We start from the raw sequence: 27,056 nt of genomic DNA on the forward strand, positions 1-27,056 counted from the left end.
TCATTTACGTCGCAAATTCTTGGCCGATTTGGTTTGCAGATAACGTCCCAAATTCTGGGCCGCTCTGATAACATCCCAATTTCTGGGCTGCTGTGGTTTTTAGATAACGTCCCGAATTCTGCATTTTCGAATTCAGGACAGTTTTTGAGATATTCTGCTCAGCTGACAGCCGAGTTTCTAAGTTAATGTATTTTTACTCTCCCCAGAAAACATTTAGGAACATGGTATACCAAAAAAAAAGTACATCTCATTTGCTTATGTAATGTCCATAAATATATAGTGAGGCATTGGGGTTTATCAGAACTTCTGGGTTTAAGAGACCAGTGCCCTTCAACAACTTCAAATAAATCCTATTGTATTGTATTAGTCAACATTTCCCTTATCTATTCCTGATAGTTTATACTGTAGGTCAGGGGTTTTCAACCTTTTTTTGAAACTGTACCCCTTCTATCTGGAGGTTTCAGCTTGAGTACCCCTTTACAATTTTCGCTCAACTGAATGGTACCTCAGTTACAATAAAATGGAGAATAATCTGATGACACCCCCCCCCCCCCCCCCATTTATTTAATAAATTTGGGTGACAAACTGCTGGTTTAGGACAGAACAACAAACAGTAGGCTTAATTTTTAAAACTTTTAACTACAAGTATTTGGATGCACAGAATCCAAATACTTGTATTGGGTTAGGAGCACACCTATTTTTTTGTAACTTTGACAGCCTTTTTTAAATTTTGACAGCCTTTTGTAAAAGTGAAGGCCTTTTGATACCCAGCATACACTGCAATACCCAGCAAAGTTATACACTGATATTCTGATAGCACAGCAATTCAAATGGAGTTTGTAATTGGTTGCGTTCCTCAAATACACAATAAAAAGTGATATATAGGGTATACAGTTATACAGCGATACAGTGGTTTCGGACATCTAAAAACAGGTACTGCGAGCATCTGGATTCATACCCAGAGGTACTCTGTAGCCTCCTAGGACATTCACAGCTTGTTTGACACCCTCTTGTAGTTGCCCATTTCTGCATATAAAGCAAAATGTTTGTCAATCTCTCTTTTTTCTTATAAATCAGTGTTTGCAGGAATCATTCCAAAAACACTTGAATCAGTTAGGGACTACCAGTCTGACACTACAGGCCTTTAAATTGCAGTACCAATTTGCAAGTTGCTATGTGGTTGCATTCCTCAAATTTGCACTGCAAAGTGACATTTTAAAGAATAGGGTATATAGTGCTTTTTTTCGGCTCTGCTCGCTTTTGGTGCAAAGCTATGCTCCGATACACTCAAGCTGATACTGTGATCACAAAACACTTGGAATGGACTTAAATTGGTGCTTCTGTTGCATAAATACACTACAAAATGTGCACATTTCAGGTCTTATATATAACAAACATTCTTTGTATGTATTTTGCTAAATGAAATCGCGGTCGGGGGGGGGGGGGGGGTCCTCCTGTCGTACCCCATGAGTCCACAAATCCTGGGCCAACAAACTCGCTTTAGATGCACAACAGTCTTAGCTAAAGAAAATGTGTTCCTTCGAGTTCGTACGACCCACGACCACCATTAGCCGAGCCTTACCCCGATGGTGTTTTTATAATGGGATTTGCCACAGGGAAGGGGGTGGTCTCTTATTGTATCTGTATCTCCATGACCCCTGGGCCAACGAACTCAGAAGGGCACTCTTTGTGTGCATAAGAGTCTTAGCTAAAGAAAGACATCGGCCACGGGTTCATACGCCACCCCACCGCCAGATGGTGGGTGTTGCCCCAGAGGGGTTTTATAATGGGATTTCCCATAGACATTTTTCAGGGTGCTATATCTTGGGTTCCGGGGGTCCCCGAGACTTGAAAATCGATACAGAGGTCCACCTCGGGGCCCCTGTCGATCCCTCCAAGCAACGTGTCCCCAGCTAGAAAGGACACTAGTTTAGACTTTTTTTGCCAACCTGGAGCTCAAAAGCTATTGGAAATGCAACCTTGACATGCCATCATGCTGAAAATGTGTAAATTTGTTGAAAATGTAGCATTTGAAAACGGATGGTTCCCTGTGAAAGAGGGCCCCCAGACCTGACCCTAGGTTTCTAGGCCCCAGGGTCATTGAGATATGAACCCGAAAAGGGTAGTTTTTGGACATTTTTGACAGGGCATGTCTCGGGTTCTGTGGGGGTTAGGAACTTGATTTTTTTTGTGGCGGGGCCCCATGGGGCCCTGCACAAGGCGTCACCGTTTTCATGGTTCAGATGCCAGGACGGCTTGGCAAAGTGAATTTTTTCGTCACTTTGAACCACCACACCGTTTTATCACTTTGAATGGTGGTTCTACGTGCTCGGGTTCAAGAGATATGCCTGAAATATGTTTTTCAACCCTGCCATAGACATGAATCAGGCTGAACACCCTGAACGCCCTGAAAATATTTTTTGCACAGAATTGCTACGAAACTGGGCATATTACATTCAGGCTGGTCTAGAACCCTTCAAACGGTGGTTGTAGGTGCTCTGGTTCGAGAGATATGACTGAAAATGTGTTTTTTAACACTGCCATAGACATGAATGGGGCTGAATACCGGAAAATATATTTTGCAAAGAATTGCTACGGTGGGTGTATGCGTGCAGGGGTTGCATAGTGGTGTGTGCGTGCAGGGGTTGAGGTGGTGTGCATGCAGGGATTGCATATTGGTGTGTGCATGTAGGGGTTGCATGGTGGTGTGTGCGTGCAGGGGTTGCATGGTGGTGTGTGCGTGCAGGGATTGCATGGTGTGTGCGTGCAGGGGTTGCATGGTGGTGTGCATGCAGGGGTTGCATATTGGTGTGTGCATATAGGGGTTGCATGGTGGTGTGTGCATGTAGGGGTTGCATGGTGGTGTGTGCATGTAGGGGTTGCATGGTGGTGTGTGCATGCAGGGGTTGCATGGTGTGTGCGTGCAGGGGTTGCATGGTGGTGTGCATGCAGGGGTTGCATATTGGTGTGTGCATATAGGGGTTGCATGGTGGTGTGTGCATGTAGGGGTTGCATGGTGGTGTGTGTGTGCAGGGGTTGCATGGTGGTGTGTGCATGTAGGGGTTGCATGGTGGTGTGTGTGTGCAGGGGTTGCATGGTGGTGTATGCGTGCAGGGGTCACATGGTGGTGTATGCGTGCAGGGGTTGCATGGTGGTGTGTGCCTTGGGTTGCATGGTGGTACACGTGTGTGGAGGGGAATTGGAGTTCAGGTTTTGCGCAAAAAAGGGGCGGGGAAAAGACTGGGAAGGGTAGGGTAAAAGAAAAATTACTACAATCATTTATTTTCACTGTCGACTCCCAGTCTACTTGCCCTCACTTTATGATTTTATTTTGTGATTATTTAATTATTGTCAAAATAAACGGCCTTCATCTACTCACAGTTGCAGTCTCATTTTTTGTCCAAAAAGAACCTGAAACACTACAATATATTGATGGACGTTACATAAGAAAATGAGATGTCCTTCTTTCGGAATACCATGTTCCTTCCCAAAAATGTGTTTTGATATTAGCCTTTAATAAAGGAAAACGACTGATTTAATTAATTTTCATGAACCTATTTCAGTGCAATGTAGTTTCTTCATGTAATAAGAAATATGTTTTTTTTTTTAACATTTACATTTTATTTCTGTTTTTTCATAAAAAAAAAAGATTTCTGGGGAGAGTAAAAAATACATTAACTTTGATTCATGTATTAAGGATTACTCTCAAATGAATTCACGATCCAGTTTATGGTAAACTGCATGGATGACTTAGAAACTCGGCTGTCAGCTGAGTCCCCAAAACTGGGCTGAATTCAAAAATGCAAAGCGGCCCAGAATTGGGGACGTTATCTAAAAACCAAAGCGGCCCAGAATTTGCGACGTAAATGAAAACAGGGGCAGTCTATATGTAAAACTATGATTACATAAGAGATAAACTAATATATCCTCTAACAAAACTGCAATAGTGTATACATTTTATATTATTAAAATATATCGCAAAAACGATTATAGATATATGCTACTTGAAAGAAAAAAGTACACCACCACAGAAGCGTTTCCACTCGTGTGACGACTTATTCATGTGACAGACATGGACCAATCAAAACGCGAGACTGTATGCAGTTCCATCCCAAAAACCGGGCCTGTGTCATACCTCCCTATAATGTAACACATTTTTTTTTTCTCGCAGTGCAAGATTACAATTAAAAGCTAGATCATTGTTTTATGCACCAAACTAACAGTACAGGGAAATCTGGAATAATACAATTTCTTCAGGTCAACTAGAAGTCCATTCATTTCAGTAAATGATATCAATAATTAAAGAAAAACATAAATAAATAAAACAAACAAACAAACAAACATGTAGCCTAACTCAGAAAGCAAGCTCAGTAGCAGCAGTAACTACATTTTTTAATGCAAATATCTTTATATTACAAGTATTTGTGCCAATATCCTCACATGAATATTAACAGACATGCTTAGGACACATTAAAGTTCATTTGGGCATACATCTTTATACTTTCCATTGATACAGTAACGTTGTCGGGTTAGCATTTGCTTAAGTTTGGAGAAACTGTGTTCAGCATCAACTGACTACATGGGATTGCCAAAACAACTCGAGCAATCTGGCTAAATTCTGGCAAACACTTGTCCATGCTGTTCCAAAAATTGCAGAGACATTTCATTGTTACTGGGGAGTTCATTTACAATGTTCAAGTAAACGGCCCACTCACCCTCATGTACAGAACTCAGCAGCGGAATACTCTATTCAGTCACTGAAGTTGTGGGAGAGTACAGGAACTTGCTTGGGATCCAAGAGTTGCAACTCCGCCGAAAAACCTGTTTGCTGGCTGTTTGTCTGTATTTAGGTATCCCTGCTGTTTCTCTGCACAATTGTGAAATACTTGACGTTTGAGACTGTACTGTGCATTCCGTTCTTTGTACTGAAGTTTTGCCAATAGATCTGATGCAATGTTGTACACTTCTGTTGGTAATGTCGACTGCGATTCAAACTTAAGTAACTTCTGAACAATTGCCGTTGCTTCTGCTTGGATAAAATTTAAATCTGCCTCAAGCGATTCTCTCTGCAGTAAAACGGCAGTCACATGCCCTGCTTCGATTTCCTGAGCAACCCTTTGTAGTACTCCACATGATGGCAGTGATACTCCACGGCTTTTAACCAAGTATTCCATCTAGCTACAACGGGTTCCGGCGGTAATGTCGGGCTTTGAATGCTGTGGTCGATAAGATAGTCTCTGAAACGAGCACGTCTGAGTGGGGCTTTGCAGAACAGCTTTTAGAGCACACAGGCGGTCCACGTCTGTATACAATCGGCGCCAGCATTTACCTAGTAAAGCTGTAATGTGTGCCCAGCAGGTCAGGTGAATGCATTTAGTTAAAATGCCACTTAAACTGTCTTTGAATAACTTTCGCATGTGCTTTGTATTATCCATCACAAAAGCCACTACATTTGAAAAGTCAATTTCATGTTGTATAAGAGTCTTTATCACAGCTTGTGAAACCGCAGAGTAACACACTCTAACGCCACTGTTTCTGCGAGCTTGGCAGCAGCTGGGCAATCGTCTGAAACCTGGATCAGCTGTAATAGAGTATTCATCACATATCGGTTCAGCCTGTCTGTGTATTCATCCACAATTACAGCTAAGTGCTGACCCTTCAATTCAGCTGTCAGTTGTTACTTGTGCTGTTCAAAGACCCGGTGAAGATGGGTCCGTCTCAGTGTACTTGCTTGAGGGATACAGCCCCCATTTCTTAAGTGCTCGTTTAGGAACTCTCTCATTTTGGGATTGTATGTTGTTTTCGAGAGGGATGTTTGCACTACAACAGGCCTCCACCCAATCTTGCACTATTTTTTCTCTGTAATGTTGATTTTCATTTTGTTGTGCAAGCACTCCAGTAATTGTGCTCTGTTGCTTTGCTGCTGTCATGTCCTCTCTTTCTGCCCTTCGTTTTCTTTGTTCCATTGCTGCCACATGACAAGGGCCTCTAATGTGGTCGACTATGCGATCCTTTTTAACATAGTCCAAAACCTTGCTGCAAATTGTACAGAATAACTTCCCTCCATCCACATGGAGCACATCCTTTACGAATTATTTTCTGCGAACTTCAAGCTTAACCATTTTTTTCACATAGGAACTGGTGCAAAGTGAACGGCTCAAACGGACGAAGTGCAAAGGGGGGAGATCGTAAGTAATCTGAAGTATCAAAAGTGATTTCGGAAATGAAAGGTAATTTCGGAAAAAGGCGGCAATTTCCAGAAATCACTGGCTCTAGTGATTAGATATGGGGTACATTTTGTTAAAGAGTGTCAAGTGTCAAAGAGGGATTTTTTTGTTATTATTATTATTATTATTATTATTATTATTATTATTAATTTATGTTTTTATTTCTGCCTGGTTATTATCTCCACCGACCTGTCAGAACCCACTTAAGAATCAGGCATTACAGTATTTTTCAATAGGCCTACTGGGGCATGGTCATTTTAGAAAACGTGAATACGTACTATGTTTGAAGCAAACTAAAACAAGTATTAATTTACATTTTAATATCATTAATATTATTTACCATATCTTAGCATTAGTATATTCAGGTGCATATGATTATATGATGCACCGATATACTAACTTTAAGATACAGTTGCTACTGTAGCATTCATTTGATGTTCTGGACCCCGCACTTAATCATCACCGCCTAGGGCCTGGCACAGCCTAAGGTCAACCCTGTATAAGAGTCATCCGAACATTAATCTTTTAGTTGTTTTAATAATTTAACTCAATTCCATGACAATAATAGTTTTCTCATGAATAAAACACATCTTCCACCGGAATAAATCTCAATATGATTACCAGGCAAACGATAATAATTTAACCCAGAGGTTCATTTTAATTAAACATTTGATGATATAAAAACGAGGGAGACAGTAGTCTCCAAATTCGCTTAGTCTCCTCTAGTTTTAGCTATTTCAGAGTTATGCTGTACCTTTAAACACATTTAAAAGATTTCATGATAATTGGTTTAAGAAAACAGACAATTTGAAGTCCCTTTGCTCTAAATTTCTAATTGCAATCGATTGTTGCACACACCCTTAATTTAAACTAACTGCAGAAACAAACAGCATCAATAACCAACTTCAATACCGGCTGGGAGTTCAGTTAGAAACAGCTTTTTATTTGTAACGAATCCTAACTGGTCTGTATACCAAACTTAAATGCAGTTCTAAAATGTTCTTTTATTCTTAAATTAGTTAACAGTTTATTGTATTATACTTGAAAAACCAATTACCTAATCTCAATGATACTTATGTGTGTTTGCATTTTTTTCTTCTTTTTTTGTATTGCAGTCTTCCCTCCTCTTTATTGAATATCTGATGCAGTATTTGCCTGGGAAACCAGCACAAATATGTCTTTTAAACTTGGTAATTCATTAGTTAGAAAACTGTAGCTTGATAAGCTATTGAGCATAGATTGTTCTTTTGCTAAGAAAATAGCTCCATAAAATGTCTCTGCCATGCACATCTATGCATTTTATTGGTCTCAAAAATGCAGTTCTGAAAGAAACACGTGTTATTGTGTAATAGGGCGGAAGCTGGGAGTGAACCAGCGACCTCACACACCTCAGAAGCTTGAGCAGGTCTCTTCTGCATTCATGGTTTTAGACTCAAAGCTTTTAACCTCATCTTATCTCACCGACAGGATAGAATCTGTAACGGTAGTACATCACACAACTCTGCATGTTTAAAATGAAAATGCATGTATGCTATAACGTAGAGTTCTGCACGGGTCCGATTTTTATGACCCGCTTCCCGCTCCAACACCGTCTTCTTACCCTCGACCAGACCCGCTTAAATAAGACCTGCAACCTGACCCAAACCTGCAAGTGTTTGCCCTTTACCTACTGCCTGTGTTGAGTGACTCTCACGCTCTCACATTCACACACAGATATAGAAATGAATAGGTATGACTTGAGTTTCCTGTTTCTATTACATACTTCAATAAGAGTAACAGTAATAACAGGGGACTTGATTTGATTTAAACCATGCAATGTTCACAAAATACCTCACAGTGGGGTATCATGCTTATTCTATGAATGAATAATATTTCTTAACAGGGAACTGAGCAAAGTAGTCATGCTGAACATTCACCAGTTATCACTTTTGAAATACTTGTATCATGAGACAGGACATATATTAAAAAAAAAGTTAAAAATGTCATACTCAGGCCCCCTGAGTGGCGCATCCAGTAAAAAGCACTCTGCGTGGCGTGTAGGATGCGCTAGCCTGGAGATCGCAGGTTTGAATCCAGGCTATGTCACAGCCGACCATGACCGGGGGTTCCTAGGGGGCGGCGCACAATTGGCCAAGCGCCGCCCGGGTAGGGAGGGATTAGGTCGGCAGGGGAATCCACGGTTCACCACGCACCAACAACCCCTGTTGCCGATAGGGCGCCTGCGGTTCTGCAGTGGAGCCATCGGATCTGTGTTGTCCTCTGGCACTATAAGTCTGGTGGCATCGCTGTGGATCTGCAGTGTTCCAGCCTTCGTTCCCCGAGTTGCCAGGGGAGCTGCAGCAGTGGACCAGGATACGGAGAACGATTGGGCATTTCAAATTGGGGAGAAAACCGTGTAAAAATGTATTAAAATAAAAAAAAAAAAAAATGTCATACTCTCGGATTCATGTATACATTGACCATTCTCATTAAAGTGTGTAATTAAAGCAGTGATTTTAATGCCTCTCCACTCTCTTGTCCTTTTAATGATAGAGAAACAATTATTCAGTATTCCAATGCAAATGACTGAACACATGACACTGTGCTTTATGTCAAACTAGTCGAAAAGATGGGAAAGTAGTTGATGACTGCTAGTATGGGATTTGCTAAGAACAATAGTTAACCATTCCCAATATGAGAAAGCACACCTATCAAGAGCTGTTGTAATGGTCATTACATATAATGTATGGATACTTATCTGCATAACAAGAACCGAATACTAAACTCTAACCTGACACGTGACGCATTTTAAACCCACGGCACTGATTCTTTGGTTCAGTAAATGGACCTTGCATCGCTCTCCATGAAAAAATTAAATATTTATTAAGTCTACCAATGAAAAAAGTCCCCTGAATCAAAAAACTAAAAAAGACAAGAATGAACACAGCTAAAGTACATCATGAGTTCAACAGTTTGCCACCATACAGTTTGAGGGCTCTGGACTCTTGACCGGAGGGTCGTGGGTTCAATCCCCAGTGGGGGACACTGCTGTTGTACCCTTGAGCAAGGTACTTTACCTAGATTGCTCCAGTTAAAACCCAACTGTATAAATTGGTAATTGTATGTAAAAATAATGTGATATCTGTATAATGTGAAATAATGTGATACCTTGTAACAATTGTAAGACGCCCTGGATAAGGGCGTCTGCTAAGAAATAAATAATAATAATAATAATAATAATAATAATAATAATAATAATAATAATAATAATCTGTAATGCCAATTTCATGAGATCTTTGACTTTGAAGCAGATGCAGCAGACTACATAAACGAGACACACAGCATAAAAACTAAACATAATTTTTGTGTGACGTAATGGCATTAATGGCACCATATTTTCATCTACTTGATAATGCATTAGTTAAAAGAGAATACAGCAGAGCCCAGTGAAATATATATTGTTGTCTGGTACCCCAGTGTTTACAAGCAATCTTAGATTATTTAGATTGTTTCTCTTTAAGATAGGTAATGGTGCCCCTTGTTTTTGTCAAGTAACTGCATTGTCAGTATATAAAGCTCACAAAGGTATTATTTTCAATTATTCAGATTAGAATTAGGTGACCATACAAGGACTCTAATATGCTTTTAGTATAAAAATATTTTCTAAATAAGCTAAATTACTTCAAATGGAACAAAAACAAAGCATTTCTGAGGGCATTATGTAGGAGAATGGCATGTCTGATTGATTAACATTAATTAAAATGGATATGTAGAAAATCTGTATCATTGATATGACCAGAAGTTAAAACTAAATGGCAGTGAAACAGTTGTTTAATGTTTTTCAATGGATTAAATAAAATGTAGGAATATGGTAATCCAAAGCCTTTTATAAAGCCCTTAATATGACTGGTTGACATTCCAGTAATGTGGAAATATAATACATAAGCATTAACAAGCAGTATTCTTTTAAAAGATCAATAACACCACCAAATAAGCTTCTGTTGAGTTTACATTTATTCTATGGAATAAGGACAAACCTATTTATATCTGAATATTAATCGGATTGTTATGTGAACACCAATTGTTTTTTTCTCTTTACCAATTACCTGATCATAGAATTTATGGTACATTTATTTTCCATAAAACACAAATTGGTTTTGTGCAATGATATTTTATACAATTTCCACTGAAGCTTCTTATTTTGTATGTGAATGTGGAGAGCCCCCACTGGTTAGAACATTGTAAAGCTGTTGTGACAGCTTGAATGTTTTAATTATTACTTTTCTTGTAAAATGTCTCTGTCAAGGCTCTTCATGTCTCAGTGCTTCCCCTGATCCAAAAACACTCTTGTAAGGTTATGCTTATATTTCAGCAGCAACTTAAGTTATCAACATTAGACAACTGAAAGAAATGAAAGTATAAGGTGTAGAATATCAATAAAAAAAAAAAGAATTACAAATACATAATCACTTATGTCTACACATACTGGGGGGGATTCAAAAACCAGTGTTATTGTATCGAACTCGTGGTATTGTAACGACATCTTTAGTAGCAAGTGATTTTCACACGAAATCTGTTTATAAAATCAATCCGTTATGCTTTGAAATGTAGTCGATTATGTGGTTAATGAATGCATTTCTTGTTAAAAAGCTTAATTGTTGCAGGACAAGTAGATCACTTCCTGTTTCAAAGACTAGATATGGCCACTTGGTAGCACTTGATTATATCAGTAGTATTAAACTGTTTTCATTGTGGTTGGATTGTATCTGTATTAACATGTATATGGTACTGTTTTTTATTGAATATATGTTTTGATTTATTGAAAAAAACGTTAAACTGAAGGTGAGCTCTATTTCTCTTTCCCCTATATCCCCAGAGCCCCCTACCTCTTATGTTATATAAATAAATATCTGTGTTTTGTAAGATCATGACTAGCAATGTTGCTGAGACCAACTTTATCTGAATTCCAAATGAAAGAGAAGCATAACAGAATGAAATTGATGTCTTGAATTCTAAGTTCTGTATTAAAGTATGCAATAATAGCCTGGTGTTTTATGAGGCTACCCCATCATAACAGTTTTGCTTCTTTAATCTTAACTTTGCCTCGAGCCAAAATAAATCTTGATGTTATAATACAACAGCTTTGCTTAGTATTGATAATTTTTCTAAATGTCACTCATCTTGCTTCACATTCATTTTCTTTCTGCTTGCATGGTACAAGAAGTCTTGCTTTAGAGAATGTAATGCTGGCATTTCATGTCTGAATTAACTTCATGGTACTGGCACTTACAAATGTAACTAAAATAAGTGTATAGCAATGTTAGAATGACATGTTAACACATTGCTATAAATGCAACTAAATAAAGTATGAGCCAGAGTCGATACGTAGATGCATGTAATTGAATCAAATCCTTTATAATAATGCTCTGTTTTAAACATTTATGTTTAGCTTAACATAAACTTGCACTTTTTGGTGTTTCATTTAACATGTCATTGGTCAATTTACTAATTGTCCAATTGTTAAACAAATGTCATAAATATTTATAGGTATGGGCAGGATTTTCAAAAGGTTGTAAATTATAACTCCAGTGTTAATCAAGAAATCGGTATGTAGCATTGATTTAGGCATTTTCAAGTGGTCATTATGCTTATTTCATTATTCAATTTACCGTGCTGATGTGATTTCCGAAATTATGTTGATTTATGAAATAATGTTAATATCTTAATGAGCAGGGCTTCTTGTGACAATTTATTTTGTTTGCTTGGGAATTTAAAAGCAAATCCGTGTTAACTGTCATCATTTAACAGGAGTTAATTTGCACTTGGAAAAAGAGGGTTTTTACAAAAGAGTATATAACTCACCTTGAAACAGAAATTTAACAGACAGCGGCTGTGACGCCAACGATACAGAGAGTGTATATGATCAGAGTTCATTTCTTACAGACTACCTAGATAATTCAATATTTGTAGTTATGAAAATATTTTAGCCTTTTCTATTCTTGTGGCTATGAATGAGATTTATTCCCATAGGGCTGGGAAGCCTATTGTTATTTCTGGGATTCTTCTTCTTCTTCTTCGTCTTCTTCTTATTCCTGCCAAAAGTTGCTAAAAAACTGATGAAATTCAGTAGGATGGTAGATGCTTATGGGAAGTTGGTAGATGTTAATTGAACATGGTTTGGCCGCCATATTGGATTGAAAAAAAACATTTTGCCTAAATGTAAAAATTCGTCTTTCGAAAACCTCTTATTGCAGAGTACTGAAAGTTGGTAAACTTGTTGAGGGATAGTGCAAGATTAACTGGTGTTCGTAAGAAGCTGATAGGTTGTGTGGTATGGCGGCCATGCTGCATGACATCATAATCACACGGTACAGACGTCATAATCACAAACTACAAAGATCTTCTCTCAAACCGCTAGTCCAATTGAACCAAAAATTGGCACACCTAGTATGGTTGTCTTTAAGATTTGGTCAAGGGAAGTTGCTACAATAAAAAACATGGCGGCCATGTTGGATGACATCATCAACATACAAAACTGGCTTCCAAAAACCTTTGTCTCTGAAACCGCTAGTCCGATTGAACCAAAAATTGGCACACATGATCCTAGTGTCGTTGTCTTTGTTCAAGGGAAGTTGCTAAACTAAAAAAAAAAAAAACATAGCGGCCATGTTAGATGACATCGTCAACATACAAAACTGGCTAATAACTCCTTATAGAGTGCAGATAGGACGATGGTTACTATGGAACACATATTGTAACCCATGTATGCTCTATAAAAAAAATGTAATTGCCCGTGACCTTTGACCTCTCCTAAAGGTCAAATGTAAAACTGGCTTAATAACTCCTGAGATAGTGCATATAGGGTCATGGTTACTATGGAACACATATTGTAACCCATGTGTTTTCTATAGGGGCAGCAGTGTGGAGTAGTGTTTAGGTCTTGGACTCTTGACCGACGGGTCGTGGGTTCAGTCCCAGGTGGGGGACACTGCTGCTGTACCCTTGAGCAAGGTACTTTACCTAGATTGCTCCAGTAAAAACCCCAACTGTATAAATGGGTAATTGTGTGTGAAAAGTAATGTGTAAAAAAGAATGTAATTGTATGTAAAAATAATGTGATATCATAACAATTGTAAGTCGCCCTGGATAAGGGTGTCTGCTAAGAAATAAATAATAATAATATAAAAAAATGATATTGCCTGTGACCTCTGACCTTTCCTAAAGGTCAAATGTAAAACTGGCTTATAACTCCTTATAGAGTGCTCATAGGGTTATGGTTACTATGTAATAATGACATTCTGCACTATTTGCTAAAGTGTTTGGTACTGGTACTGGAAGCCGTAAAGTTGCTGGCAACTCTAGTTTACTTTTTTAATCTGTGCTGTCCGATTTTTACCCACACGCCAGATAATCGTAAATCAGCATTTTATATGTGAAGTGTTCTAAATAATTGTACATTATGCATGACAAAATGCCAAATTTTAAATGAAGTTTACAAATTATACACAAAATAGATATTCCTATTATTTTTTTATTTACAATTTGCTTCTGCTCGCTGGTGGGAAAGTCATCTCCATGTACGTTAGTTTCCATAACAGCGAATTATGCTTCCATTCATTTTTCTTGATCTCCTTAACATGCATGTTGAGTAACAAGTTCCCCTGCAAATTTAAATGACATTTTGGTCCACTGTTTGTTTTGGTCAAGCACATTAAGTAGTGTAGTGAAAAATGACTTGACTTTAACATTTTAAAGTAAAGGACTGTTTTTTTGTTTAAACCAGCTTCAACCAGTATTATGGCCTCATGGACCAATAGAAAAATATGAGATCCAGTCATTTTTTGAAAATAGAATATAGAATATCACAGTTTATACCACAGCTTTACAATGCATTAGTAAGACCTTGTCTAGAATATTGTGTTCAGTTCTGGTCACCTTGTTACAAAAAGGATATTGCTGCAGTAGAAAGAGTGCAAAGAAGAGCGACCAGAATTATCCCGGGTTTAAAAGGCACGTCGTATGCAGACAGACTAAAAGAATTGAATCTATTCAGTCTTGAACAAAGAAGACTATGCAGTGATCTGATTCAAGCATTCAAAATTCTAAAAGGTATTGACAGTGTCGACCCAGGGGACTTTTTCGACCTGAAAAAAGAAACAAGGACCAGGGGTCACAAATGGAGATTAGATAAAGGGGCATTCAGAACAGAAAATAGGAGGCACTTTTTTACACAGAGAATTATGAGAGTCTGGAACCAACTCCACAGTAATGTTGTTGAAGCTGACACCCTGGGATCCTTCAAGAAGCTGCTTGATGAGATTCTGGGATCAATAAGCTACTAACAACCAAACGAGAAAGATGGGCCGAATGGCCTCCTCTCGTTTGTAAACGTTCTTATGTTCTTATGTTCTTATCTAGTCATAATGATGTACATGACCTGCGACAATTAAGCTTTTTAATAAGAAATGCGTTCATTAATGACCTCATCGACTACATTTCAAAGCATTAACAGATTGATTTAATTAACACATTTCATTTGAAAATCACTTGCTACTAAGCTCTCGTTACTATATCACAAGTTCAATACAATATTCAGGGCTGTTTCTATTATTTTCTATATTTTGGTCGACTGTTTTTAGCCGGAGATGACAGAGGTTGGGAGATTTTTTGTTTTAGTGATGGGGTTGGGTGATAGGTGGCTTGTACTAAAAAGGGACAATTCATTGACCTGGGTTCTCAAACGTATGCCTCCTATTTAAATTATATTTTTCAAAATACCATTTGGAGTTAACACTTTTACATATTGTCACGTTACAGCTGAGGATAAAACTCTAAGAAATACTGTCAATACTGTCATCAGTGCGTCACCAGACAGCAAATCCAAATTATTTTGTGTAAATTTGAAAGAGATTGGCAAGTGATCTATGAGTAATCAGTACATAATATATTACTTTTTAAAAGAAAGTAATCAGTAACAGATTACTTTGCAGATCAAGTAATCAGTTATTTATAATACTGTACAACAATTTTTCAAAGTAATATATTAACATCCCTGCCGAAAACGTTTGTCTGCTTGGCTTAGTTCTAATAGTTTTACCTCTAAATCTACGACTAAGTGAATGGATGACCTTTTATAGCTGCCAGACTTTATTTATTTATTGTTTGCATTTCATTAGCCTGTTTTCCAAGTTGCCTCTGTTGACAGGATAAATATGTACAATTTTCACCCCAAATAGCTGTAGGCAGTTGCCACATAACTGTACATAAACTCCAACTTTTAGAAACACAAAGACAATTTAATATATTGCTCACTCACTCTCGTCGATAAAACAGTTGAGAACCAAATTAATAGAGGCTTTAAGTGGCTCAGGAGCTTTTAAACTTAATGGAAAATAAAATACACAGAATTGCACCCTTTAAGTAATTGAATTGCTATCTACATTTTCATCCTATTCCCTGCCATACATAGTTCAATATATTTACTGAGGTAAAATGGTATTGTTTTTTCTCAGTAAATATATTATGCAATACTTGTTTTGGAGATATTGATGTGTTTCTTTTCCACACATTAGTATTTCTACAGTACAGAACCTTTCATGGCTTCAATCAGTACAAGTTTATGTGGAGTTTTTTTTTTTTTTTTTGCAGAATTACAAAATAAAAACACTCATGCGGCAAGATTAATGATACGATTTTAATGCAAAAGAAGTTTCAGAGAAGTAGAGATGTGGCTTCGTTAGATATGCTTATATCAAAGTTTTAAGTTTGCTAAATAGGTATCTGTGGCAAAGTGCCCCGCCCCTGTGTGCATTTGTGTGATCTGTGTTGTATGTTGCGTGCGTGTGTGTGTTAATGTTGGTGTATAGATTGGTACACGGGATATAAACGGGTCTGTGTTTCACGTATATTTAAAGTGTAGATTTGTATTTAGGCACGAGGAGAGCACAAATCACTTCACGTGCTGGTTAAATGTAATATGTGAGCACGGGGTTGCACAGAATTAATTCACGTGCTGGGATTCAAGTGAATGATTAATTAGTAATTGAATCCCAGCACAACAGTATATATAGATGCACATTTTCACTCAGTCGTGGTTGGGTGTTCGGAAGAGGAGAACGGGTGAGAGAGAGAGGAGAGTTAAAATCATTAGAAAGATAGTAAAGATAAGTGTTTGTTCTCACCGTGTTTGTTTGTCTCCGTGCACCGTTTGTTAAGTGTTTAGTCGTTTTGTTTATATGTTTCTTTTGGCGTCAAGTGCCGTGTCCAGTGTTTTTGTCTGTTTACAACCCTTTTATTTGTTAATAAACGCTGAGTGCAGCCATTGCACTCAGCTCATCACAACCACTGTCTCTGTATTCCTTCCTGCTTCCGGTCTGACGCCACCCACTCTGGCCGTCTTTGTGACACGTGGTGTCATCGTGGGATAACAGCGCCTCCAAGCGTCAGACCAGGAGAGGGGGTTTTGTGTTTAAAAAAAAAAAAAAAAAACCCACAGGACTGGTTTCAAAAAAAAAAAAAGTGAAAATGGAAGGCTGGAGAGACGGCTGCCGGGACCTGGAGGACCTCCTCGGGGGCCTCGAGGACCAAGGCTGGTGCATGGCCTGTGGAGTCTACGGACACACGGTGGCGATCTGCCCCTTCCAAGGTGAGGAGGAGGAGGAACCGGATAAAGAGGTGAAGGACAGGGAGGAGGAGTGCCGCCTAAGGGCCAGGCATCCACGGCGATGTAACAAGCCATCGCCGGGGTGCCTCCTCTGCGACCAGGATCACCTGTTCGCCCACTGTCCCTTCCGCAGCTATGGGGAGGAGCCTGAGCGTCCACAGACCAAGCGGGAGGAGCCTGAGCGTCCACAGCCCAAATGGGAGGAGCCTGAACGTCCTACGCCTGAGTGGGAGGAGCCCGAACGTCCTACGCCTGAGTGGGGGGAGCCCGAACGTCCACAGCCCAAGAGGGGGGAGTCGGTGCGTCCACAGCCCAAAAGGGAGGAGTCGGTGCGTCCACAGCCCAAAAGGGAGGAGTCGGTGCGTCCACAGCCCAAAAGGGAGGAGTCGGTGCGTCCACAGCCCAAAGGGAGGCAAGTCGGGGCTTCCACAGCCCTGGGACCCAAGCCACCAGCAGAGGGAAAATGCCTGCTGGTTCAGCCCCAAGGGCCGGAAGGGGAGGAGTTACAGGCCCAACCCCCTGGAAATTTTTGGGGGGGAGAGGGGAAGGAGGCTGGTGTCCCCCAGCAGCCTCTATTCATGCTGCTGAAGGCAGCACGGCGCGCACCAGCCCAGCCGCCACAGCGGATGGAGCCAGCGCCGCCAGGAGCAGAGGAGCTGCCTCTGCCTCCGCCACCTCCACCGCTTCCTCCACTAGGAGCAGAGGAGCAGGAGCTGCCTCTGCCTCCACCACCACCAGGAGCAGAGGAGCAGGAGCTGCCTCTGCCTCCACCACCGCCAGGAGCAGAGGAGCTGGAGCTGCCTCTGCCTCCACCACCTCCAGGAGCAGAGGAGCTGGAGCTGCCTCTGCCTCCACCACCTCCAGGAGCAGAGGAGCAGGAGCTGCCTCTGCCTCCACCACCTCCAGGAGCAGAGGAGCAGGAGCTGCCTCTGCCTCCACCACCTCCAGGAGCAGAGGAGCTGGAGCTGCCTCTGCCTCCACCACCGCCAGGAGCAGAGGAGCTGGAGCTGCCTCTGCCTCCACCACCTCCAGGAGCAGAGGAGCTGGAGCTGCCTCTGCCTCCACCACCGCCAGGAGCAGAGGAGCTGGAGCTGCCTCTGCCTCCGCCACCGCCCGGAGCAGAGGAGCAGGAGCTGCCTCTGCTGCCCGTACCTCCGCAGGGAGTACGGTGGCCGGAGCCCCAGAAAGGGGAGCTGCCGGCCACGAAGAAGGGGGACGAGGTCTGGAGACCACTTTCCCCAGCAGCAGTTTCGCTGCAGGAGTTCTTGTGGCCGGAGCCCCACAGGAGGGAGCTGCCGGCTACGAAGAAGGGGGAGGTCGGGGGACCACCTGCCCCCGCAGCTTTTTCGCTGCAGGATGGGACCAACAGGCTGTCAGCCGTGCCACTACCGGCAGGGGTGCTGACAGCATTGCCAGCCAAGGGCCCACTGAAGCCTCCCTTCCCAGCCCGAGACTTTGTTCTGGACTGCTGGGTTTTTAAGGGGGGAGGTGGCCGTTGAGGCCATGTGTGCTGCGCACAAGGGGGGGTATATGTGGCAAAGTGCCCCGCCCCTGTGTGCATTTGTGTGATCTGTGTTGTATGTTGCGTGCGTGTGTGTGTTAATGTTGGTGTATAGATTGGTACACGGGATATAAACGGGTCTGTGTTTCACGTATATTTAAAGTGTAGATTTGTATTTAGGCACGAGGAGAGCACAAATCACTTCACGTGCTGGTTAAATGTAATATGTGAGCACGGGGTTGCACAGAATTAATTCACGTGCTGGGATTCAAGTGAATGATTAATTAGTAATTGAATCCCAGCACAACAGTATATATAGATGCACATTTTCACTCAGTCGTGGTTGGGTGTTCGGAAGAGGAGAACGGGTGAGAGAGAGAGGAGAGTTAAAATCATTAGAAAGATAGTAAAGATAAGTGTTTGTTCTCACCGTGTTTGTTTGTCTCCGTGCACCGTTTGTTAAGTGTTTAGTCGTTTTGTTTATATGTTTCTTTTGGCGTCAAGTGCCGTGTCCAGTGTTTTTGTCTGTTTACAACCCTTTTATTTGTTAATAAACGCTGAGTACAGCCATTGCACTCAGCTCATCACAACCACTGTCTCTGTATTCCTTCCTGCTTCCGGTCTGACGCCACCCACTCTGGCCGTCTTTGTGACAGTATCACATTTACAACTTTATCTCAACTTTTCATGATGGGTGTGTGGAGGGTGTGAGTCAAATAACTGAATAATAGGGTGGGATACAGTACCTGTACATTCTCAGGACTGAAGCAAGGGCTGTGTGGAGTAAAGCCCTGGGACTTGAAATAGGAATTATGTGTTTGTGACTTTAGGAAGATGACATGCTTTCCCCTTGGCTTGTGGAGAGCCGCCCTCACGAAGGTGGGACCGAACCAATAGCCTCCAAGGCTGGGAAGTATGAGGGAAATTAAGAGAATAGTGGATACATTTAAGAAGACTAGAAGTCGCCTCAGCTTACAAGGAACACCTATGCTTAGGGAGGTCAGCGTGACCAGACTTCCAAGGCAGATCCACACAGGGAGAGAAGGAAATTAACATGCAAGAAGGAGCCAGAGAGGGACACTGGCACAGATGAAAGCAAGTTGTTAGTTGGGTTTCCCTCTGGTTCAGGGAGAGCTGCTCTCTTCGGCCTCCAAGGCTGGGAGCATTGATGCTTCCCCCAAGGGGAACCTAGAGTGATAGAGAGATTGTTATTATTATTATTATTATTAATTGTTTATTTAGCAGACGCCTTTATCCAAGGCGACTTACAGAGACTAGGGTATGTGAACTATGCATCAGTTGCATAGTTCACATACAATTACGTCTCACCCGAAAGACAGAGTACAAGGAGGTTAAGTGACTTGCTCAGGGTCACACTGAGTCAGTGGCTGAGGTGGGATTTGAACCGGGGACCTCCTGGTTACAAGCCCTTTTCTTTAACCACTGGACCACACAGCCTCCTCTGGCTCTCGGAGAACCTTCCTGGGTTAGGACAAGGCCAGCGCGTCTGTGCCTAAGGTTGGGAAATGAGCGTCACTTGCCCCCAGAGGGAGACCGTTGCAGAGATGGTGCTGCGTTTTGGAGGAGGGGACGACGGTGGAAAACGAAAAAGAAAGACAAAGAAGTATTCGATCCAGGGCATTAATAGGGAGGTTCATTGATAGATTGGCTGATGTAACTAGGGAGGAGCCCGACTCCTGCCCCCCGAACAACACTTAAAGGTTATAATACTGTTTAGCACAATGGTTGCTCTCTTTAACTCAGTTTTAAATTTCTCAGATGTTTTTAAACATGCATTTTAAATTGCATTTACTTTTAATGCACTCATGTTTGTTTTGCTATACAAGCATAATCTCCTGAAAATGTACCATTTACATTTTTTGTTTTAGAATATCACCCATCAGCCTTTTCCTTCTCCTTCTCCTTCTCCTTCATCACTGCTTAATGACTTTGCCTTGCAATGACTAGTTAAATGCAATACACTTCTGCATGTGGGTGGAGGGCCTGGTTAACTGGCTTGATTTGTAATCAACCTATTCAATGGTATTTACAAGGACTATAATGTAATTTGGGACATCCTACATATTTTATTTTTATTTTAAACGTGTGACAGGATGGCAAAGGGTTAGAGAGACTAATACCCCTTCTCCACTGTCACATCCGGCCCGTGAGGGCTTGGTACGGTACGGGTATGGGTGGTTCTCCATTGGCTATTTGTCGAACTGAGCGAGAACCAAACCGTGAAACTCTGGCCTCACAAGACATCTGAATCCGACTGCGAGCCGAGCTGAGCCAGGGGCGGGGTTAAGGATTTTCGTCACTATGTTGCATCTACAAACATGTTTTTGTTGCAAAAACAACAAACATGGAGGGCAGCGAGTGTGAGGAGAGAAAAGTACAGCCTTGGGATGCTGAGGAAGTGTAGGCTCTAGTTTCTCTGTGGGCAGATAGAAGTGTTCAGAAAGATCTGGAGAAATGAGAAAGTTTATGCCCGAATTTCTGACGATTTAGCAAATGGACATAAACTGCGGGTAGGGTACACTTAACTCACACACTCAAAAACACAAAGTTCTACCAAATTTCTCATCCTTGACTTTTATTATATTAATATAAAGCAAAAAAGAGAATAAAACAATTCTAAACTTATTGACAAAAATATAGTAAAACAAAATACTGTCCAGCTGTACCATGCATGCAACTATGGCTCTTGTTGCGTTTGCGCAGCTTCTTTTTTAAGCACCCAAACTAAAAACAACTAGAAAAAAACAATAACAACTATCCTTAAATGAGATATCTTTGGTAAATCATATTTTTAAAACCTTCTTCTTCAACATAACTGATTTAATTTTAGTAAGCAGATATAATCAGTAAAATGTGTTGATTATAAAGACATTCCTAAAAATATTTACAAAATATAGCGATATAAGATACAGCTGTACCGTTGGTCTATTAATTTTTTAACACCATTTGTTTGGGCATCTTTTGGCAAACAAGTTAATTAATAACAATAATTAATAACAACTGTCTTTCATTGCATGTGAAGTCAGTAGCACGGCTCGGCTCTGCAGTGGATAAACAACCCAGGCTCCCCTTTACTGCACCGTGAGGGCTCGGTTGTACAGTGGAAAAGAGGCATAAGAGACAGTAGCTGCGGATTTAAGCACTGGGGTGCACATTTATTAAACAAAAACAAATGAAAACACTGCTCACAGAGCAAAAGAAAAAGGCTAAACAAAACAAGTCACAAACACTAAATCAAAAACAGCCCAGTGACAAAAAAACAGAGACAATAAGGAAAACAAGCATCGTGCTGGTCTTAACCCAGCACGTGTAGCAATTGTTTTAAAGTTTGTATCCTCCTTACTTTCTCTCCATGCAGCTCCAACAACTTCTCTCTCTTCCAAACACTCTTCCCCCTAATGGAGCTTCTAGCTCCCTTTTTATATCATGTGGCTGTTCCCGGACCCTCGGGAGGCGATGGCAGGAGCGGACCCTCGGGAGGCGACGGCAGGAGCGGACCCTCGGGAGGCGATGGCAGGAGCGGACCCTCGGGAGGCGATGGCAGGAGCGGACCCTCAGGAGACAATGGCCACTCTGGAGCCTCTGGCCAAGGAGGCGGCGGCAACTCTGGCGGGGAAGGCGGGAGTAGCAGGTAGTCTCCCTCTCGTGCTGGAGACTGGTGCAGCTTTTCCTCAAGAGCTGGAGACAACGAAGCTTCTCCCAGTGGCGTTGGAGGCTCGGGCTTCCCCCTCTTGGGCTCTAGACACTCAGCCTCCTCCCTCTTGGGCGCCGGAGATGTGGGCTCACTCCGGGCAGTTGGCCTCCTCATGCCCATAGCACAGGCAACAGGAGCACTTTGGTGCACCGGCCCGGGCCAACCTGGACTGCTCCGCCTCCTGCTCCTCATAGACCCGGTCCACGACCTCTATCATGGTTTCCACAGCTTCCATGAGCCCTGGGTACTGCCTGCTGATCCCCTTGAGCTGGACTTCGGGCTTCAGGTGTATGAGATCCACCAGGATATCCAGGTGACTGTCCCCCAGTAGGTGTCTCCCTCTGTTCTCAGCCACAGGGGGTGCTGGGGTCCATGAGCCAGCTCTCGTACCTCTCCATGTCTCTTTGAGATGTGTGGTCTTGCCTTGCCTTTTTTTTAAAACCACAGTCCCGCTCTGAGACTCTTTGCGGCACTCGAATCCCATGTAGGACACCATATGTGATAGGATGGCAAAGTGTTAGAGAGACACAGAGACAGTAGCTGTGGGTTTAAGCAAATTAACCCCATCCCTGCCAACCACCACCAACAACACACAAACCACATTATTTACAAGATGGGCCCTGCCCTGCCAGACTATTTACATGCAGGGCTCGGCTCTGCCACAAAGCTATTAAAATCTTAAATTGATTTTAATTTTCATTTTAACCTGTACTTTATATTAAGTGCAGCACATAAACCTGGATCAGGGGCCACAATTATGTGGAGACAAACTTAGGACAGAGGGTAGGAGACAGTTTGTACACAGTTTGGTGAGGATATGGAATGGGTTACCAAGCCACATCTTTTGTGCTGAATCAGTGGTATCTTTTAAGAATGGACTTAAATCATAAATCAGCTCCTATGAACTGGACACGTTACAAATGTGGTCTTTTTTTATTTCATACTGGGAATCGTAATTTAAAATGGAAGTGGGAGGTCTGAGAGAAGTCGGGGGTGGGTTTAAAGTTGCTATGAATTGTAAGCTTTGTTCTGTAACTAAAACTGTTCACATTGAGTTACCGACACTAATGATCATCAATATGAATCATTTATAATGCTTTACTGCAGTAGAGAGGAGAACCCTATTGGTCCATACGAATGGGATGATGTCATTTTATTCAATGAGCTGACAGTCAGATCAGCTGGTTTGGTGCACTTGAGACCTACCAGTACTGATTATAGAGGGACAGGTCAGGTAAGGTTTATACAGTTACACATAATTCATCATTGAAAGAACAGATACAGTGTCACATACTGGTAAAGGAGATGACCCAACTATAGGGATATCAGCAGTACACTGAAACCAGGAAGCTCAATCGTTCTCAAAAAACAAGCCTACCTGTTCCTACTACTTAAATCTCAGAGTTGCTTGGAATTGGAGTTGCTTGTTGTAGTTACATTCTGGCTAGGTTGCTTTGACAGGGCTTCTGAAAGTCTTTATTCTCTACTACTTCAAAACTCTAGCTGATACTGCCTCTGGCTGCACATAACCTAGGCCTGGTTTGTTTTTGTTTTGGCTGCCCTGGTGCTTCAGGGAATTTGCTGTATTTTAAAGAATTTTCCCTGCTTCCGTCACTGTCCAATTGATCTTGCTACTTGTTGTCCTCTGGACTTCTGGTCCTCTCCTGGCTGTTTGCACTGATGTTATATATATATATATATATATATATATATATATATATATATATATATATATATATATGTATATATATATATATATATATATATATATATATATATATATATATACATATATACATATATATATATATATATATATATATATATATATATATATATATATATATATATATATATATATTACTGTTAAATTCGAAAAAAGTATATCAAGTCTTAATTGCTGTTCTTGCTGAAAGTCAGTGCATTCTGACTATTATTTCAAACCTCTTAACACAACTATACTTCTGTGAATGAAAGTTTAGGTATACCCTGCTGTTGGGTTGATGCCATCAAGCCTATCCTTAATGTAACAAAGCTAAATACACAATGTTATTTACTGTACATGTGCAGGAAGCTTGTGGCAGGGTACCCATGCCCCTGTGCATATTTTATGTTTTATGTGGTGTATTATTGTTTGTATGTATGCATTGGTGCATGGGGTATGGTTTGGGTTATGTAGCATGGATGATTTAAAATGTATATTTGTATTTGGGCACATGTGTGTCACAAAGTAGTTCACATGCAGATCAAGTCCTGGCACAGTTTCATAAAAAGAGGCACAAATCACTCACTCGAGGTTGGGTTGTTCAGAGGCGGAACGTAAGGTAAAGAGAACTAGAGAAAGACCATAACAATGGCTACTCGTGTTGGATTTAACGCCAGCACGATACTTGTTTTGTTCCGTGTCTGTCTGTCTTGTTTGTTTGGCCACCGTGCCGTTTTGTTTTGAGTGTTTTGTTTGTTTTGTTTGTTCAGCCTTTTTATTTGTTTGTTTATTTATTCACAATAAATTTGCGCAACAGCGCTTCACTCACCCCAGTACTGTGTCTGTCTACATCCTGGTCTGACTTCACCGCAAAGCCTAACCGTGACAACTGTATATGTAAAGGAAGCTCATAAAATCTTCAGTTACTCTACAGAACAGTATAAATTCAGTTTTTGTGTTTATTTGTTTTTAATTGTGTAGATGTGGAAAAGTGGGTTATAGTGTGCAGATGTAGAGGTGATGCTGTGCTCCAAACAACGACAAACACAGTTCTGATGAAGTGATGGGTTTTTATTTATAATCCAACGGTCGAAACTGACCAGCAGAAAACTATAAAGGAGTACAGGCAGTACACAATTATGAGTACTGCTCTGTATTAATAATGCACGGGGCAGTCACAAATAGACACGCACAGACAAAACATACACGGTCAGCAGTCCTATAGTGAGTGCTGTAGTGCTCGTGGTGAATATACAATACAGTGTGCATTTTAGTGCAGTGATGTTCCGGGTGGGTGCTGGCCTCTGGAGACAGCTCCAGAACATGTTTACCCGTCTAACAAACAAACAAACAGTTAGACAAACAAAACAAAACACTCACGATACAATAACACGGGTCCTTCTGGTCTCAAACGTCAGTAACCAAAACAAAGGAACAGATTACGTTGCTTCGACCCCTACTTATACCATCACTCATGACCCCGTGGTAAACAAGTGCAGCCGCTCCTCCAATCCGCAGCTGCTACATCATTTCCCTTCCGGGTCGATGAGTTAATGTACCGAAGCTCCGCCCCTTTTCTAAATGATCGATTTCCTTTTAACCCTAGGAACGAAGTGTCAGGCCAAGCAGTCCAGGGTACTCTAATCCCGTTACTTAGCACCCTCACAGGTCGAGAGGGAGATTTACCACCAAGAATCATTGTCTTTCTGTCACAGTACAATACAAAATTCCCTGTAAAGCTGAGTAGTGTACAGAAACTTTAAATACAAATTCCCAATATAAATAAAAAAAGATAATTATATACAACTACATTTTTTCTGACAGTTTTATGGCACATTGTGCTAATTAAACTAATTGTCTTGAATAAATATTCTGGTTATTCATGTTTCAGTTATGTCATTATTAGCAATGGTAAGTAAAATAATATACCACACACAACAGCAAAACATTTAGAGGGTGATGTACTTGAGTGTTGCGGGTGTCACAATAGTCTCAAACCAGTTGCAAACGAGTCGGAGGTCTAGGAGAAATGTACTAAACAAGCGCAATGCTGTTAGTGACTTTTGCGGCAGCAGTTTTTCTTTGCGGTTCAGCCTTAGATGTAATTATGGGTGTTCCTGCATAAATTCGCAAAAAGGGGATGAAGATGCAAATAAGGGTCCTCAAATGTTATAATAAGATGTACTAAAGCTTCTGGCAATTGCGACACTTAAAATTGCATCAATTTGTTAAGAACTTTTGAAAGCACCCAAATACCTATTTTCCCTAAAAGCACTGTGTGCTTGTAAGTCTTGAAAACAAATTTCTATGACATTTCTGGTTTCCCCAACATGTTGTGAGCAATATACTGCACACATGTGCCGCTAACCCCTCCAGCTTATTAGGAAATACACCTATTCTATTAATGTGCAGGTGGTTTGTAATTGTGCACAATTTAGCACTGCACCACTGACTAACTTAAATAAACTATGAACTGTACACATTTGGCACACAGGCTACTCATGATAATACGAATTAGTGGTATCACATCTCCTCTTGGTATAATGCAAAATGTGTTGCTGGTCCCTTCAGATTCGTTAATTTAATGAGAATTGACTGTCCTCCTGTATCATAACTTGTCAATGTGGCACTGTGACAAGACATGAGTGGTGCAGTGTACACAATAGGCCTACCGTACAGATTTATATTCTTTTCATAAAGTAATGTGCAGCCTACCCAAAACTCATCAGTGTTATTTCAGCGCAATGATTTAAAATACGTTGAGGACTATAAATGTGTGTGTATGTTATCTGATTCGCTGTGCTATAGTAACACATGTCTGTTTAATACTAAAGCCAAATTACTGCATGCTTTTATGCAGCACATGCAGGGAACGTGATGCCTTGGTTACAGACACAGAATTTACTTAATCTCATAATTTCTCTTGAATCTTGCATCTGTATTATTTTAGTAAGAAATGTCTAATATGGTCACAAGGAAAGGAAAGCTACAATAGGACCAAAATATATTCAAACAAGTTGTTTGTTTCTAGTTACAATTAGTTGGTTTTACATACCCTGATTAGCACTAATTTTGCTTTACCTTGCAACTTAGATAAGGTCTAGTCCATGATGCCAATTGGGTTCTGTGCATACAACTGGAGCTTTTAACAGGTTAAAACCCTGTTGGAAAAAAAAAAAGTTTTTCTATTTATTTTGGAGGTAGTTCATCATTATTTAGAGACAGAACAACATCAACTTGGGTGAAGCCCAATGGAACTTTATTGA

The sequence above is a fragment of the Acipenser ruthenus genome, chromosome 6, assembly GCF_902713425.1.
Source record: "Acipenser ruthenus chromosome 6, fAciRut3.2 maternal haplotype, whole genome shotgun sequence".
Classification (NCBI taxonomy): domain Eukaryota; kingdom Metazoa; phylum Chordata; class Actinopteri; order Acipenseriformes; family Acipenseridae; genus Acipenser; species Acipenser ruthenus.